We start from the raw sequence: 16,280 nt of genomic DNA on the forward strand, positions 1-16,280 counted from the left end.
GTTGATAGCCACCATTTAGGTGCTGTGAAGAAAAAAAAGTGCTCTTAGGACTTAGCCAATCTCTCATATTTTTACTTGTGGGAATATTTTACTTATATTTTATTATTGCCTTGTAAAGTATGGACAGTGAATTAAATGCATTTTCAAATGAAAAGATGGAAGCTCATAAGTGTATCATTTTGCATTTGTGTCTAGTTCCTACCTACCGTGTGATATAACAGAGTCTGCTTTCATTTAAGTATTCTCTGTTGTGTGAGTTTAATATACTCTGTATCAAACATGGTGTCTTCAGGAAAATGTTGAAAATGACAAGTCGCCCCTATACTACACAATAGCCTGGGGGATTGGGATGACTGTCCTATTATGATACATTTATAGTATGCTAGTACTTTATTGAAAACAATCTCCCACATAGTGCAATTTGAATAACATTTCTGCTAAAATTTCAGGAAGTATGAGATTTTATGTGGACCTTTAATATCTAAATTTTACATGCATATCTTTCTTGAAATGAGTGTTTTAAGAAATCTTCCATCCTTTCCATTTAGGTGGTTACTTAAATGTTTCTCTATAAAACAGGTTTGATGCTATCTTCTGACAGAACAGTGCATCTTATTATGTGTTGTTGTCATGCACACAACTGAATTACTTAGCTAGAAATTGTATAGCACAAAATGAAAGGAGCCACTTGCTCGACGTTCTGATCACTCTTTATCCGGCTCGTTCAAGTGTCATTACATTCTGCTTAAGTTGAATATCAAGTTCTCTCTATTCACATTATTTAGACTAGAGTTATATCAGAAATTACTTCACTCATTTTTCCTATATTTGAGACTGTTTTGTTTTCCAGAGTTTCAGACTAGTGCCAAAAATGCCAAATATTTTTCTACTTTCCCAAACTTGTTCATAAAAATGACTCTCTCTATATATATATATGTAACAGCAGTTAATGAAAACGGAGGCCATTCATTTGTAAGGGAGCAAAGAAGGGCATATGGGAGGGTTTACAGGGAGGAAAGGGAAGGGGGAAATGAAGTGATTATATTATGATCTTAAAAAATAAAAGGAAGAGTTTTTAAAAAGACTTTATAACCATCAGATTTTTATGTGTTTATTTTAAATCTATGTTGAATAATTTTATTGTTGAAAGCGTTATATTTTCAAATGTTCATTTATATACTTGCTCACTAATCATCCAAAATAATTCACAGACCTGGACCCAAAAGATTAAAATTGGTATTCAACTTTGTTTGAGCTATGGTCATGATATAGCTTAAGAATATGTGCAGAGAGGTTGACATACACCCAAATCCTGTCCTCAATATCATTTTACTATATTTATAGGGGTATATCTAGGAAATCATGTCTTTATTTCTAAGACAATAATTCACTTTTTTCGCTTAGCATCAATATAATAATAATTCAATATAGAGATTTGGTTTAAAGATTATATGTGAGAATGTGGTTCCTGTGCACTTCATCACCAAACAGGCACTAGTTATTGATCTTGAGGCCTTGTACTTGCTAGGAAAGTGTTTTACCATAGAATTACACCTGTAACACCTTTATAATTTAAAAAATATATAAAAGATTTCCCTGAGCAGTCCAAGTTAGCCTTAAAGTCATGATCTTCCTCTCCCGGCCTCCTGTGAAGCTGATAGAATACATGTGTGCTATCCAGCCTGTCTATGATAAATGTTTTCATTCAAAACCAGACAGCTTTGTGTTAGAGTTAGTCATTGAAATCTATCATGTTAAATTTAATAATGAGTCAGGTGGAACTTAGAATTTTCTAAAACGAAGTAAAAAGGGAAAGGGTCACCTACTTTCTTAGTAGCTGTGGGCAATTCTATAGTCAAGACTACCCTTGTCTCTTATTCATTGATTTCTAGAACACTTCTGTTTGTATACGTGTTAAAAAAAAAAAAAAAATTTCATGGCAGCAATTGTGCATTGCCTAAAGACTTCCGTAACATGACATTTTAGAACTTAGATCTGGAAGTACGATGGAGCTGTATGTGCTGCCAATTAGGGAAATGTTCTTTCCACACAGCAATACATTTATTTTTCTTTCTCCCTAGCTCTGCAGTAGTGTAAGTGTTAAAGCCTGAGAGGTTTCGAAAGCTTCAGCGAATGTGTTAAGACTGTTAATGAAGCTTCAGAATCTAAGGACAAAATTAGCTCTCACACCCACACTGCACAAAGTACCCCAACTGTCTGATAGAATTGCATCATGACTTTTACCTGGGGACACGGGTATTATATTCAGCTGAACTGATGAAATTGGGAAGACAGATGTGCCCAAAGGACATTTTAAGAAGCTTGTACCTACATAAATTGCTTGTGAAAAATCTCTAACATTTGAATAAAAAAACCAATGGAAAATGTTTCCTGCCTGTAAACTTTAGGTCATATGATATGTATTATATAGAATATTCTTTAAGAGGAGAGAACATTTGACTTTCTCTTGGTATTAAATGGACTATATAATTTCAACTACAAATGCCCCTTTTATTTTACACATAAATACTTAAGACATTAGAGTTTGATGTGTAATCTTTATTCTTTACTTTGTTTTCTTAAAAGCATTAAGTTCAAGGGTCATGGCAATGTCACCAGCGTGCAGAATGCTATGCAGAATTCACTAACTTAAATAACTAAGCACCTAGCAATAGAATCACAGACTCACAGCAGCTATTTTAACCAACACCCTCCAACACAACACAGCAGACACCTTCTGAGCTCCAGACATTAGTACCTGAGGGATAGAGCATAGGAATTGCCACCAATAAATCTTTTTTTTTGTTGTTGTTGTTTTTGTTTTTCGAGACAGGGTTTCTCTGTGTAGCTTTGCGCCTTTCCTGGAACTCACTCTTTAGGCCGTGCTGACCTCGAACTCACAGAGATCCACCTGGCTCTGCCTCCCGAGTGCTGGGATTAAAGGCGTGTGCCACCACTGCCTGGCGCCACCAATAAATCTTAACACTTGGTTTTTAAAATATTCCCAGGGCCATCAAATTTCATTTTTTTTTTTTTTTTTGTTTTTCGAGACAGGGTTTCTCTGTGTAGCTTTGCGCCTTTCCTGGAACTCACTTGGCAGCCCAGGCTGGCCTTGAACTCACAGAGATCCGCCTGGCTCTGCCTCCCAAGTGCTGGGATTAAAGGCGTGCGCCACCACCGCCCGGCAATGTGTAGCCCAGGCTGGCCTCGAACTCGTGATCCTCCTGCCTCCGCCTCCTTCAGCAAATCGTACCGGCGTGCACCACCACCACTGGCAAATTTCATTTTTAAGGACACAGAATTTAATAAATATTTCACTTGGAGCTCCAAATTGAAACTTCTAGGTAATTTTGAATGATGAAGATGGATGTTTAGGTTTGCTTGTGGATGGTGGAGATGGATACTTTGGTTTGCTTGTTTGTTTTTAATAAAACATATACCCCCAGCACAACAAAGGAGGTGGAAGCAGTGGCTTCCTGCTCCAAACTCGTGCCTTTCCTGCCTCAGAGAGATACGCGATGGTCTCATGTTTGGTCAAGAAATTCCAGACACCAATTGTTAATTTCACAGAATATCATTTTAGTTCCCCAGAAAGTTCCAGGAACTAAGATTCTGCCTACTCCAACTGTGTAAAACATCAGCTGTTTAAAATTTTAACTTGGTGACCTTTAAAAGAATAAAAATTACCTGACACAACTGCTCCAGTCTCCACTTCTAACATTTGTTTACTGACACTACCACACATAAAGCATCGGGTTGGAAATTCTTAATGCAATTCTGCCCACCAGAGAGAGGGCTTGGGTATAGAAGGACAGGGTGCAGGGTTGTTATAAGAAGTGGCATGTTTTGATGAAACACTGTCTTGACTTTATTTACAACAGTATCATAATTTTAAATTAATGACAGAGGGACACTTCAAATTCATCAGAACCCCAAACTCTTATTTTTTACACAGTGTACTACTTTCTCATTTCTTTGGCAGTTCACATATATAACTCTTATTATGAGTTTTTTGTTGTTGTTGTTGTTTTTTGTTTATATGTATATATATATATATATATATATATATATATATATATATATACTCTGTCTTCTAAATTATACTCCAAGTCCTTGAAAGACAGAGTGTTTTACTTGTGACACTTCATGGCAGGTGACAAATGATTAGTTAAAATGAATGGAATAATGTTTTAAATGTAAAACAATCTATTCATAGATACTTAAAAGTAATGTTACCATGACAATTGAGAGTTTGCAAAGCATTTCTTTAATTTATTTTTTTTTCATTTTACACACCAACCATTATTCTCCCTCCCCCTTTCTCCTGTTTTCCTCCACCTCCCGCCATTCCTTTCTCATAAGGAGTAAAGCTGTGGATATTACTCTGAATGCTGTGAACCCCAGCTACAGAGTAAGGCCTCCTTTTGGTAGTCAATACAGAATGGCATACCAAGTTGGGGCAGGTTGGTGCAGGACTTAGCACCTCCCCCGAGCATCAAGGCTGAGTAAGGCAACCAGCCATACGGAATGGGATCTAAAAAGTCAGTTCATGTGTTGAGATAGGTCCTACTCCCATTACCAGGGCCCTATAAACAGATCAAGCCACGTATCTGCCACCCACATTCGGAGGGCCTAGTTCAGTCCATGCACACTTCTTAGCTGTAAGTCAGAGTCTGTGAGCTCCCACTAGCTCAAGTTAGCTGTCTCTGTGGTTTTTCCCATCATGATCTTGACCCCCCTCCCCTTGCTCCTATAGTCCCTACTCACTCACACCTATATGCCTTGCTGTTCTGACATCTGATTTGCTCTCTCTGCCCAGCTACATTAGACTTCCTCTTCCTGGCCAGCTCGGTCACTTCCTGTCTGTCTGTATAGACCTCCAAACTTCCATGGTTAACTAATGTTGGAATTAAAGGTGTGCGCCACCATGCCTGGCTCTGTTCCCAGTGTGGCCTTGAACTCACAGAGATCCAGACAGATTCCTGCCTCCCAAGTGAGGATTAATGGCATGTGCTACCATTGCCTGACTTTTGTTTATTATAGTGGCTGGCTTTTTTCTCTGATCAACAGGTAAATTTTATTGGGAGACTCAGTGTATTTGGGGACACAATACATTACCACAGATAACCATGAGTAGAAAAGTAATAGAAGCAATGTTTTAATTGTCAAATTTCAAATTAAATAAATAGTGCTTAAATAAAGATCTAAAAGTGAAGATTTAAGTACCTAAATTATAATAGAAATTGTACTTTGGTCATCAATTCAGTGATTAATCCACAGCTATCAGCAATCATGCTTATTAAAATTAATTACAAAATACAGTGACATTAAATATCCCATCCTTTCCAAATAAGAACACTGGCAGTATAGAATTCCAGTGTTGTTTTCATTAATGCCATTCTCCTGCTTAGAGACAGGGTCTCTCATTGGTCTGCAGCTCTCCAGTTAAAGAAGTCTAGATGTCCAATGAGCATGAGTCATCATACTGCCTTTGCCTACCCAGTGTTGACAGTAAAGTCTTTCCTCACCAGACATTTTTAGTGTGGGTAAGGTGATCAGAATAAGGTCCCCATGATTTCAAAGCAGGCACTATAGCAAAAGAGCAACTTGTACAGCCTCTGAAAATTAGTTTGTTCATATTAACATAATTCATTTAAACCTGTTATTTAGAATATATTTGAAGAATACCAATTTATCAAGCCCAAAGTACCTGTACAACTCGCTTCTATTCCTTTTGACATATAAGTACTACATTTTGGAAACAAGCTGGTCTTAGGATCTAGAGTAAGTATCAATCATGCCATGGAAGTGTCTTGCTGATCATAACAAACATTACACAAAGCTTCAATGGCAAGATGTCCAAAATGTGACCATATATCACACATTGGTGTTAGAATGAAAAGCCTGAATTGTGTTACATTATAATATCTGAGAAGAGCATGTTCTTTGATGAACTATCAACAGGCTACTCAGTAATTTTCTTTGGTCACTGAACATATTACAAATGTTCAAATTATAGATTTTCATATCAATTCACTTCATATTTAAATAGAATGCTGTATTTCAATAAAAATTTATTCTCTTAATACATGGTTGCATTCATTTCACTCTTGTTTTGTCTTGCTTGGCTGTCATCATTTGGAACCTGTTTATGTTTGAAAAGGAAATGAAAGGGGGTTAGGTGTCAGGGAGACAGGAAGTGGGGGGGTAGGGGGAATGTAAAGGGGTAAACTGTGGGTGGGATGTATTTTATGAGAATAGACTCTATTTTCAATTTTTAAAAAGTTTAAAACATACCCATTTTACCTGGAAATTAGTTTTTAACAGCTGAATATTATTCTTTTGTGTAAATGTACTGCACTTCCATTGGCTGTTCACCATTTTATGGATGTCCACGCTACTTCCAATGTATCACTATTAGGAACTGAATAACCATGAAGGAGTCCCAGCACTGGATTTGGGCATGAGGTCAAAAGCTCTTTGCAATCAACACCAGCTTGCCAAGTGCAGGTTTGTCTTCTCCAGGGAAGAGAAAGTGTTACCAGTTATAGCAAAGGCACTAAGGGGAGCCCCGTGCCCAGGAATAGTTAGCTAACACAAAACCTACTCCATGAATATTTTGTGTGTATTTTGTTTCATTTTATTTTTTTTCCTTTTTGCTCTTTTGGACTTTTTTGTTTGTTTTGATTTTTAAAAAATTTTTGTTGTATTTTTGTAGTGTTGTTGAGAGAGAGAAACTCACACATGCAGAAGGAGACAGGGAGAGACAGACAGACAGACAGACAGACAGCCATAAAATTGGATAGGCAGAGAGATAAAATTTCAGAGGAGTTGGGAGATGGTAAAAAAAATATTATATAAAGGAACAATTAAAATAAATTAATAAAATATAGCCATGTTAAAATCACAAATCTGTTTTTATAACATCAGTTCATGAATGGTAAGCACAAGGTAATTTACCTATTATCATTGGTCAGAAACAAAATTATTGTACAAGTATGTTTAGGAAAGGAAGTGCATTCTGTATAGGTCTCATTTTGATCAAATATTGAATAACAGTAAATTACATAGGTCAAAATTTGCATTTCAAATTGTATTACCATAGACAAGTACTACTGTTTCCCCTAAATAATTTGAAAACATTGTGATGTAGAATACTTTTCATTAAATTTTGATATATAATTAGGTTCATTGAGAGTAAAATTATTTCTCCATTAGTTATATCATTTTTTTTTTTTTGCTTCACACTGCAGATAAACTGTTCTGCAGTAGGCTGTTCAAATGAATAGCATCCGATCCTTGCTCTTCTGATGCTGAAAATGTGCCTTAGAATTTGCAACTGTTCAAAAGTATCTTTGTTGAAATCTAAATAAATTGCAGAGGCCAAAAGAAATACTGTTTTGCTATGTATATTATACACCAAATACTTACAGTTTCATTTTATATACAGGATAATTTCACATACTAAACATGCAGCTTAATTTAATCACAAATGTTGACAGCTAAATATATGTGTAGTCCAGGCTCTGCCTCAACATCTTCATGCCTCATGCAGAGTATCCCCTCTCAAAGATCTAAGCAATCAATCTTCTGTCCCTGTAGACACACTGGACTATTCTTGAATGTCAGATAACAATAATGACTTCTTTAAGTTATACCACCTTTCCTGATGCTGCTTAATCATAGATCATATGGAAATTTTATGTATGTGACATAAAGGATTCTCAGATTCTGATATAGACTAAAAACAGTTGTAGCTTTGTGTACTAAATTTTAAGAACGTAAATAAATTCAGAAAATATAGACATCCAGCAACTTCTAACAGTTTTCAGGGTAAATATCAAAGTGGATTTATACTGACAAAGGGAGAAAGTGATTTCTTCAACCTAACACCACTGAAAGTCTTGGTTCCTGATTCATAGTCACGCATTGAATATTCTAGAACATACTTCTTCAAAAGTGTCTCTACACATTCTATCCTGATCTACAAAACAACTGTCATTATTATGTGGGGAAGATCCGTTCTTGCCACATGTTTAGAGTTTGCTTTGTAATCTAGTAGCAAACTCTTCTGTTTACAAGGTCACAGGGTTGCTTTATTTTGTCATCTTGTAAGAAGTGATAGCTTATTTATTTTGCTGAATTTTGCATGCATTTTGTAACACAAAAATAAAACACTTTAAGAAAAACACTAGTTTTAGAATTGTTTTATTAAAGGTATAATAATTTTCTTTTATCGCTAGAATTGAATTTTATCAACTTATGATTGAAAATACTGATATTAAAATTACATTTCATTGACTAATACATATATAAATGTTTATATGAAATTTTTAATTTAACAAATATTTTTCCCAAAGTTATAAACTCAGAAGTCTTAATTTTGCAGCTTCAGTGTGTTGATTTCTCATCCAGAACTGGAAAATTAATGATTGGTATCAATTTAAATTCTGAGAGTCTTTTGAATGGGTAAAAAATGGTTCACAAAACAGCGGTTTTACTCCTGAGCTTTTGTACACAATGCATTCCAATGCAATCATTATTCATTGATGGCATTTACTGAGCAATTGTTACCTTCTGTAGAACTATTACTTCAATGATAGGAAACAACATTTTAATAATCTGTAAGGTTTCTTATTTCAGCTCCACATGTAGGAATGCTATGGATAGGGAAGAGCCTTGTAGATATAAAGTGCCCTGTCCCACCTGCGCAATACACTTTGTATTACATTGCCTGAGTGAGCAGTCTTAATTCATATTACATGTACCTATAATTATCTACCAAACTAAGTTGATCTAAATTTTTCCAAAGCCTCTTCCTTACTATCTTAGTATAAAGGTATTCTCAAAAACCAAGAGAAGGCAGAGCATTGCTTCTAATCATTCTACACCCTGACTGACAAAGAGCAGCATGTTCTGAAAAAAGTCTCTGTGCTCAAAGAATGAATTACTATCAAGAAGTAAGTTTAGTTTCTCATTTTGGTACTCAAAAATGTTTAGAATGTTTATCCTGTCAAAATCTTCTTGGCCAAAATTATACCTAATTTATATAAAAATTTATAACAAGCATTCTCAAGGATTCTTTATCTAGTTAATAAGTGTTAGAATCAGCCTGGTTTTGAAAACCACGGCTCTCTAGAAGTGTACTTCTGTGATGATATGAAATGAATATTTATGTGTTGAATGCAAAGTAAACTATTTAATTTACTAATAAAGTTAACTTCCTCACCTATGCCTTATGCCTCTTATGGCATAAGAGGGTATAGAAATGGAGGCATGAGTTATTTCTTTACACTTCAAATTGTGGTTAATACCTGCAAGCACATGGAACTTAGTGAACCTCTGTAATTTCCTAATTTTTCTTAGGGAAAATATCATTGTATAAAAAAAATTCCTTTATCATACAATTGCAGGGAGACTTTAGTAAGTCTAAACAATCATTAGTATAGCTTTCAAAATAGCAAATACTTGATAGTTTTAGCTCCTATATTCTTTGTGTTGCTACTGTTCTTTATGTTTCTTTTTTCAGGGTACAATTCAGACAAAGCATTATAATATTGAGCAGAAATCTTACTTTTCATACCTCTGAATGATGTCTTTCAAAAATCAGTAGGAATTGCCCATCTCCACAAAAATTACATTCTTCTCTAGACTTTCTAGTCTTCATCCCTTAATCAAGTCAGGCTATCAGAATGGTCCCTTCCAAAACACTTTTTTTTTGTAGCCCCTTTCAGAGATGCCTTCACAGAGTGATGATATAGCATCGTGTCCTTGGCTTCTTACCAAAGGTCGGTGTAAGAAATGACCATGTGAAGAATGTCTCTTCTCTTTCTTTTAACACCACCATTCAAGACACTGTCTATTCTAGTGTTTAATGTCCCTTAGACAAACTCTTGCCATAAATTCTTCTTAGAGTTAGCTTTAATGATTTTACTATATCTGTTCTCTTTTTTAAAGTACCTCATCTTTTAGGGAAGCAGAAAGGGCTTTGGTAATAAATAGAAAATTCCTTTCAGTGTGTCTAGTTCTAGGTAATGTTTTTCATCCTCTACCACTGAAGAAAAAGGCTGCAGAATTCATTCTGCCTTTCATCTTTTAAGCTCAAAATGGTTTCTAGTTTATTTTTGTTTTTTTTTTTAAATCATTTGTATTTTAAAATATAGTTGGAATAGGGATAGTTCTACTGATAACAAAATTTCTGAGCAAGGATTCTTTGTAGGACAGAGGGCTTCGTGGTTTTTTTCAGCTCGCACATGTAAATCAATGGTAGGGAAGTAGCAGACCTTTGACAGTGTTTTAGAAGACACTGTGACAGATGGGTCTTACATTTAGTTAGATGCAAGAATTCCAGCATCTATTGTTATTTTCAACATTATTTTCATGCTAAATTCATCTTTTTAATCAGGGTTAAGTTCATAATTGGAATAATCTGGCATTAACAGTTACTATTACATTACTTGAAACCTAATAATCTCTTTCACATTTACACAAAAGCTCGTAAACTTGGAGCAAGTATTAGATTCTGGACTTAAGAGACCATAGGACCCTAGATTATAAGCATCCTTTGGCCCCTGATGCTCTTATTCTCAGAGAAAAAAAAAATCACCAGGATTTGTTTTTCTTCAGCAACACTGTGAGCCTGATGATCACCCTTCCAAACCTGGAGAGTAGCTCAGACTGATGAAATAGCCACTTCCTTCTGAGAGCCTGTGTCCTTCAGCGTTGAATGGGAGAGTGGAGTGAACACTGTTCCTCTTAGCTTCCAAAAAGAAAAAAAAGTGTGTTACATGTCATACTCAAAGTATTATTCCCATAATAAAGGGGAACTACTGAGTCTATGGGAAAAGTAAATACTTCACAACTATGCTGGAAACCAGTAACGTTAGGGAATGATGATACTACAGACAGGCAAACACAGACCAAATGCCAGCAAGAACTTCCAGGAGGCAGGAACTGCCTAAGAAAATAACCGTTTCAGTTGCCTAGTCATTTGTATTTCAGTTGCTCATTCCATCAACTTTGTAATGAACAAACTTTTACAAAATAGCTACTAAATGTTTACAACGATCATAATACAGATACTTAGAATTAAATTCCATGACTCACCATGGGCACGGTAACTATTTAACCTAAAAAAAAAAAAAAAAAAATCTAAAAGTTAGCTAGATCTTGATGTTAAACAGGCCGCATTACTTTTAAACATTATTCACTTAACACTGAGTAATGAGCATGTATATTTCTGTTTTTTATACTTGCTTGATAAATCTTCCTGTTTCAACTTTAGGATTTACAATCAGATTTTGGCCTCTACTTCTAAAAAATTACAAATCATTGCAAATATCCTGCTATAACAAAATACAAAATGCATGATAACCTGTGGTTTTGTTTCCTGGGAAGTATTTTAAAGTTTAAACGATTTTCACCAATGTGATGCCACCATAAATCTCTCCACAGTGAGCAGCTATGCATGTGAAAAGTAGTAAAAATTTCACAATGCGCTCGTGGCATAGGGCTTGAGATAATAGTCTACTACAAGGGTGGCTATTGTAATGTACTTGTCACTAAAGGACAGCGGAATTTTTGGCGGCTTATGACTTAAAAATAATAGTTGTTGCTGTAAAAGTCAAGTTAAGCCATTTTAGTTAATTAAGTACAATTATCATCTTGTAATTAAATGTATCTATCGGGTATTCATTGAAGTATTTGCTAAAGATAGGTTAGCAATGAAGCTTAAAACTCCATGACTTCCTATTTAGAGGTCATCATTAAGCTAGACTATAAAGAAGCCTCATTCTGGCAACTCTAAGACTTTTATTTTTACCTTCTCAGAAAAAGGAGGGGTGGGTGTTAAATGTGAACACAATTAAGAATGACTGTCTTATACACCCTACTTCTGTGGAATTATCCAAAGGAATGCATTTCTGAAGACCTCATTGTCTTCTAGCTTGATTCATGGTGATGTTCTGGTTAACACAGACAAAACTTGAAAGTTTTCCAAAGTTTAAATTATACTAATACTGTGAAAATCTAAGAGAGGGCTTGAATTAACATAATTATCAAAGATTTAAATAAAAGCAGAACCTTGACAGGAACTTCAAACATCAAGAGAAATAAATCAATTTATAGCAACAGCTATTTTAGAAGAGATAAAAATGAATTATAAGAATACACACTGGCTCTAAAACCTCAGGACATTATTAATAAATATTGTCTCTATCCTAAGGTTTCAAGAGCTAGGAAGCTAGTGCTAAATAGTATGTATTAAGAATTAATTTTGTTTTCAACCAGGATTCCTACAGGAGGAAGATTTATGAAATTGTTCTGACTGTGTATTCCCCCTTATGATATTTGATCCCAGAGGCACATTTTAACTAAATTTGACAGCAGGAAAGAGAGTCCAAAGCTAAACAGCATCACACAGTTTCTGAAACAGGTGACAGCTAATGGCCTAAACAGCTCCCATTAATAATCAAATGCTGGCTACCCTGTGGATCACCACCGTGTGCTAATGAGGGAAGCCTTGCTTTCTCTCTAGGCAAGCATCTCTCCACGAAGCTTGGAAGATTTCTAAAATCGGATGCAAATGCAGGAAGGGACAGCAATGGCAACTGCCAATCACAGTGATGTGAATAAAACTTAGGAGAAATCTGCTTGTTTGTATTAATTGTGCCTCATCTATGGTACTCTTTTAAAATAATTTAATGAGACTTTTCTTTAAAGTACTGAAAGTTTGTGAATAATTCTCATATCAACTACCATAAAAATTATTAGTTATCAGTTCCCTCAATCTCAGATTTTTTTTAAATTTTTAAATAGTTATTTATTTGTTATGTGTATGTTGGGGGTATGAACATGCCACAACTGCATGTGTGGGTATCAGAGGACACCTTGCAAGGTCATTGAGTCTCTCCTTCCACCCACTGGCACAGGTGACAGAAGAAAGCTATAAGGCTTGTCAACTGGTACTTACTGAACCAACTTCCTGAACCTAGATTGTTTTCCCATTGTTATTGCTTTTTCCTTCTTGTGTTTTTGTTTGTTTGCTTGTTTTGAGACAGGATCTCTCTACATAGTCCTGGCTCTCCTGAGGCTTACTATGTAGTCCTGGCCTTGAACTCACATAGATCTACCCACCTCTGTCTCCTGAGAGCTGGGAGTGATAGCATGTGCCCGCACACCAGCTGTTTTCTGCTCTTTAAAGAAGAAGGGAACACATTTTCTGTGGATACCACGTTCTTAGTTCACTTTTTCAGGCCAAATGTATTGCTTTGATGACAACAGACATAGTTGTCTGATATCTCAAGTAAAAGAGTTGACGTTTCTAACATGGTATACACAAGCAGCAGAGTATACTACAAGTGAAATCGTGGTCACCTCACCATCTGAGTTCATGTATCCATTGTTCAGCTTAAAAATATGACCTGTTATTTAAATATGGTGGACCTGTTGGGCATAAGACCAAAGGCCTTTAATACTAGAGTTGGGGGCAAAGACATTTGGATCTCTCAGAGTTTAAGGCAAGTATGGTCTACATAGTGGGTCCTAGGCCAGCAAGGAGAATCTAATGAGACTGTCTCACAAACCAACCAGCAGTAGCAAACAACAAGTAGCAAAACATGATATAAATTGTTCTTCATGAATGATAGGCATTGATGGATTTCCTTGGAAGCCTCTGGCTTCACTATCTCTCTCATTGAAGATAACTGGTGTTTTATGACTATAAAAGATATTAGCTATAATTTTCTTACATTTTGGAAACAGGTTTAGGTCACCTCAATTTTCTATTCGCTTCTAATAAACATAATTGTTCCTGATTCCTGATTATTAACAACTGATGACTTTTGATAATCTAAATCGTCATTTTGTAGCTACATTAAAACAACTAGCCTTCTTTTTGCCGGAGAGATGGCTCAGCAGCTAAGAACACTTTTGGATCTTACAGAGGGTGAATGTTTGATTCTCACAACTATCTGTAACCCTAAAATTAGATGATATGTTCCCATCTTCTGAGCTCTCTAGGTACCAGGAACAAACATGGTACATCTACAAACTTTTACATGAAACACAGACACTCAAAAAAAAAAAAAATCAAAACATATCTAGATAACCTGAATGTTTCAACTGTTAAGAAAAAAAAAAAAAAAAAAAAAAAAAAAAAAAAAAAAAAAAAAAAAAAAAAACTCACTGTAAAAAACAAATGAACAAATGAGCTATTATGTATTTATGTATCATTTGTTGATAAATGCCCAGTGTAAATTAAGCTAACAATTATGTGTATTCTTAAAAGTCTGTTCTACAATTGATGTCTCTTAATAAGTGATTTTATGGTTTTCTCCGTAAACATTTCTCCTACTGTTCCTTTATAGTAAGTGCCATCTGTTTTTACATTTAAATTATGATGTAAAGGGCGTTCATTGGTTCAGGAAGGAATTGTACAGAAAAAAAAAAAAATTGAAGCCAAACACAAATTATATGGAAGATAGAAGTAAGTTATTACTGCATTCATTCTTACTGGTGATAAAAGCAGACATGCAAACAAACGCTCTCTTTCTCATAATCTCATGTAGCAGTGTGCTAGGGTTACTCCAATGAAGGCTGTAGCAGAGAATGAACGAGCACAGACAGAAAATCTCTAACCATGCTGTGGCTTATAACTCTGAAACCAAGTACTGAAATCGAGGCCAAGGTCCCTTAGATTCTCACACGGGTTGCCCCCTGCCTCTTCTGTCTCGTGGTGTCTTGGCTTGCATATGATTCACTTCTTCTTCTAATCTCCGCGACACATATCCTGTGGGTATCATCTTCCTGAAGTTTTGTGTTTCAGATAAATTTGCCTATTATAAAGTAAGACAGCAGTCAATGAGATTTCATGCTCACCATACATTAGTGTGACCTCAACTCTATGAACTTTGCCTGTCCTGATGCTATTTACAGATACTAGACCAGTCGGTTAAAATTTCAGTCTATGGGAACCCACAATAGTACAACAACAACAACAATAACAATAATAATAATAATAATAATAATAATAAATAGAAAGAGCAGAAAATGAATGAAAAAACTTGAGGAGGCTTAAGAATAAGCAGAAGAGGGATGGCTAAAGTTTCAGCACTTAGCTCTGTTGGAGCCCAGCATTATAGGTACTTGTCAAGAGAGGCACTAACCAGAACAGATAATGCTTGCTATGATGACATAAAAGTTGAATATATTTTTAAATTCATAAATATTACTGATGTACACAATTTACAAAACACTAGATGGAAAAATTACAACTTATTGCATAAATGTATTATGATATGTTACGTATTCTTTTATGTCAGGCTTTCCTGAAGAAAGTTATTTTATTTTTACAATCTTGAAAATTGCAATGTAAAATATATGTGTAAATAGGGAGATATTTAAATCACCAAATATCAATACATAAGCCACATTAACACATTACTTAATGAGGAAAATTACACAAATGGAAAATGTGTCCCTAGGGCATCAGGAAGATACATATTTTCTTAGTGTAAACATAGAAAAAAATTAGCAATTATTAGCATGGTAACACAGAATACTATATTTTATAGTTTTACAAGTCTTAAATCAATAGAGCTGTTTTCAAATATATGATGACTGTTATAACCTTCTCACTACACCCAACCAGTATCAGCCTCTTGCTCCTGTCCTCCTTCCCCACCATGACTGATATTTCTGAATTTGCTTTTCTTTATTTGTAAGTCTCCTTTATATAGTCCATGTCTGTGCATTCAAAAAATATGTACAATCTGTCCTTTGTTAACCTAAATATCTATGAAATTTCAAAATAAATGAACCGCACATCAATTTTTATAGAATGTGTGGTTCCTGGATGTAAATGCTATGTTTTTTATTAAATTATAAATAACCACCAAACATAGGCTAGGAGAGGTGTTATAGTCCACTCTAACAAGGGGCCAAGATGAAGGCTTGGTAGAGCTTGTCAGCTGTTAACAAGGAGCCCAATATATGATGTTCAGTCTGGTTTCCTCCACCTTTAGTGAACATGTTGGATTCTACATTGCAAGTGTTTTTGGCGAAATATTTCTGAAGTCACTTCTAACCTTCAGTAGTCAAATGAATCTACAGATAATTACTGTGATGTGTAATTATCTTCAGTTTTATACATAATGAAGTACATGTCTGTTTGTTCTGACTCATTTACTTTGTATGTACACTGAAATATACTGATTTAAATTCATGCTTATGAGCAGAGAGGAAAGAGATGTTTACAGGGACGTAGATAACTGGTAACACAC

General features: G+C 35.2%; 1 protein-coding gene across 3 annotated transcripts in view; it reads left to right on the forward strand.

The window, feature by feature from the left end:
- Cadm2 (cell adhesion molecule 2) overlaps positions 1-16,280 on the forward strand; it is a 981,723-nt gene that overhangs the window by 285,137 nt on the left and 680,306 nt on the right. The gene's annotated exons all lie outside the window — the stretch shown is intronic.

The sequence above is a fragment of the Peromyscus leucopus genome, chromosome 12 (assembly GCF_004664715.2).
Source record: "Peromyscus leucopus breed LL Stock chromosome 12, UCI_PerLeu_2.1, whole genome shotgun sequence".
NCBI lineage: Eukaryota > Metazoa > Chordata > Mammalia > Rodentia > Cricetidae > Peromyscus > Peromyscus leucopus.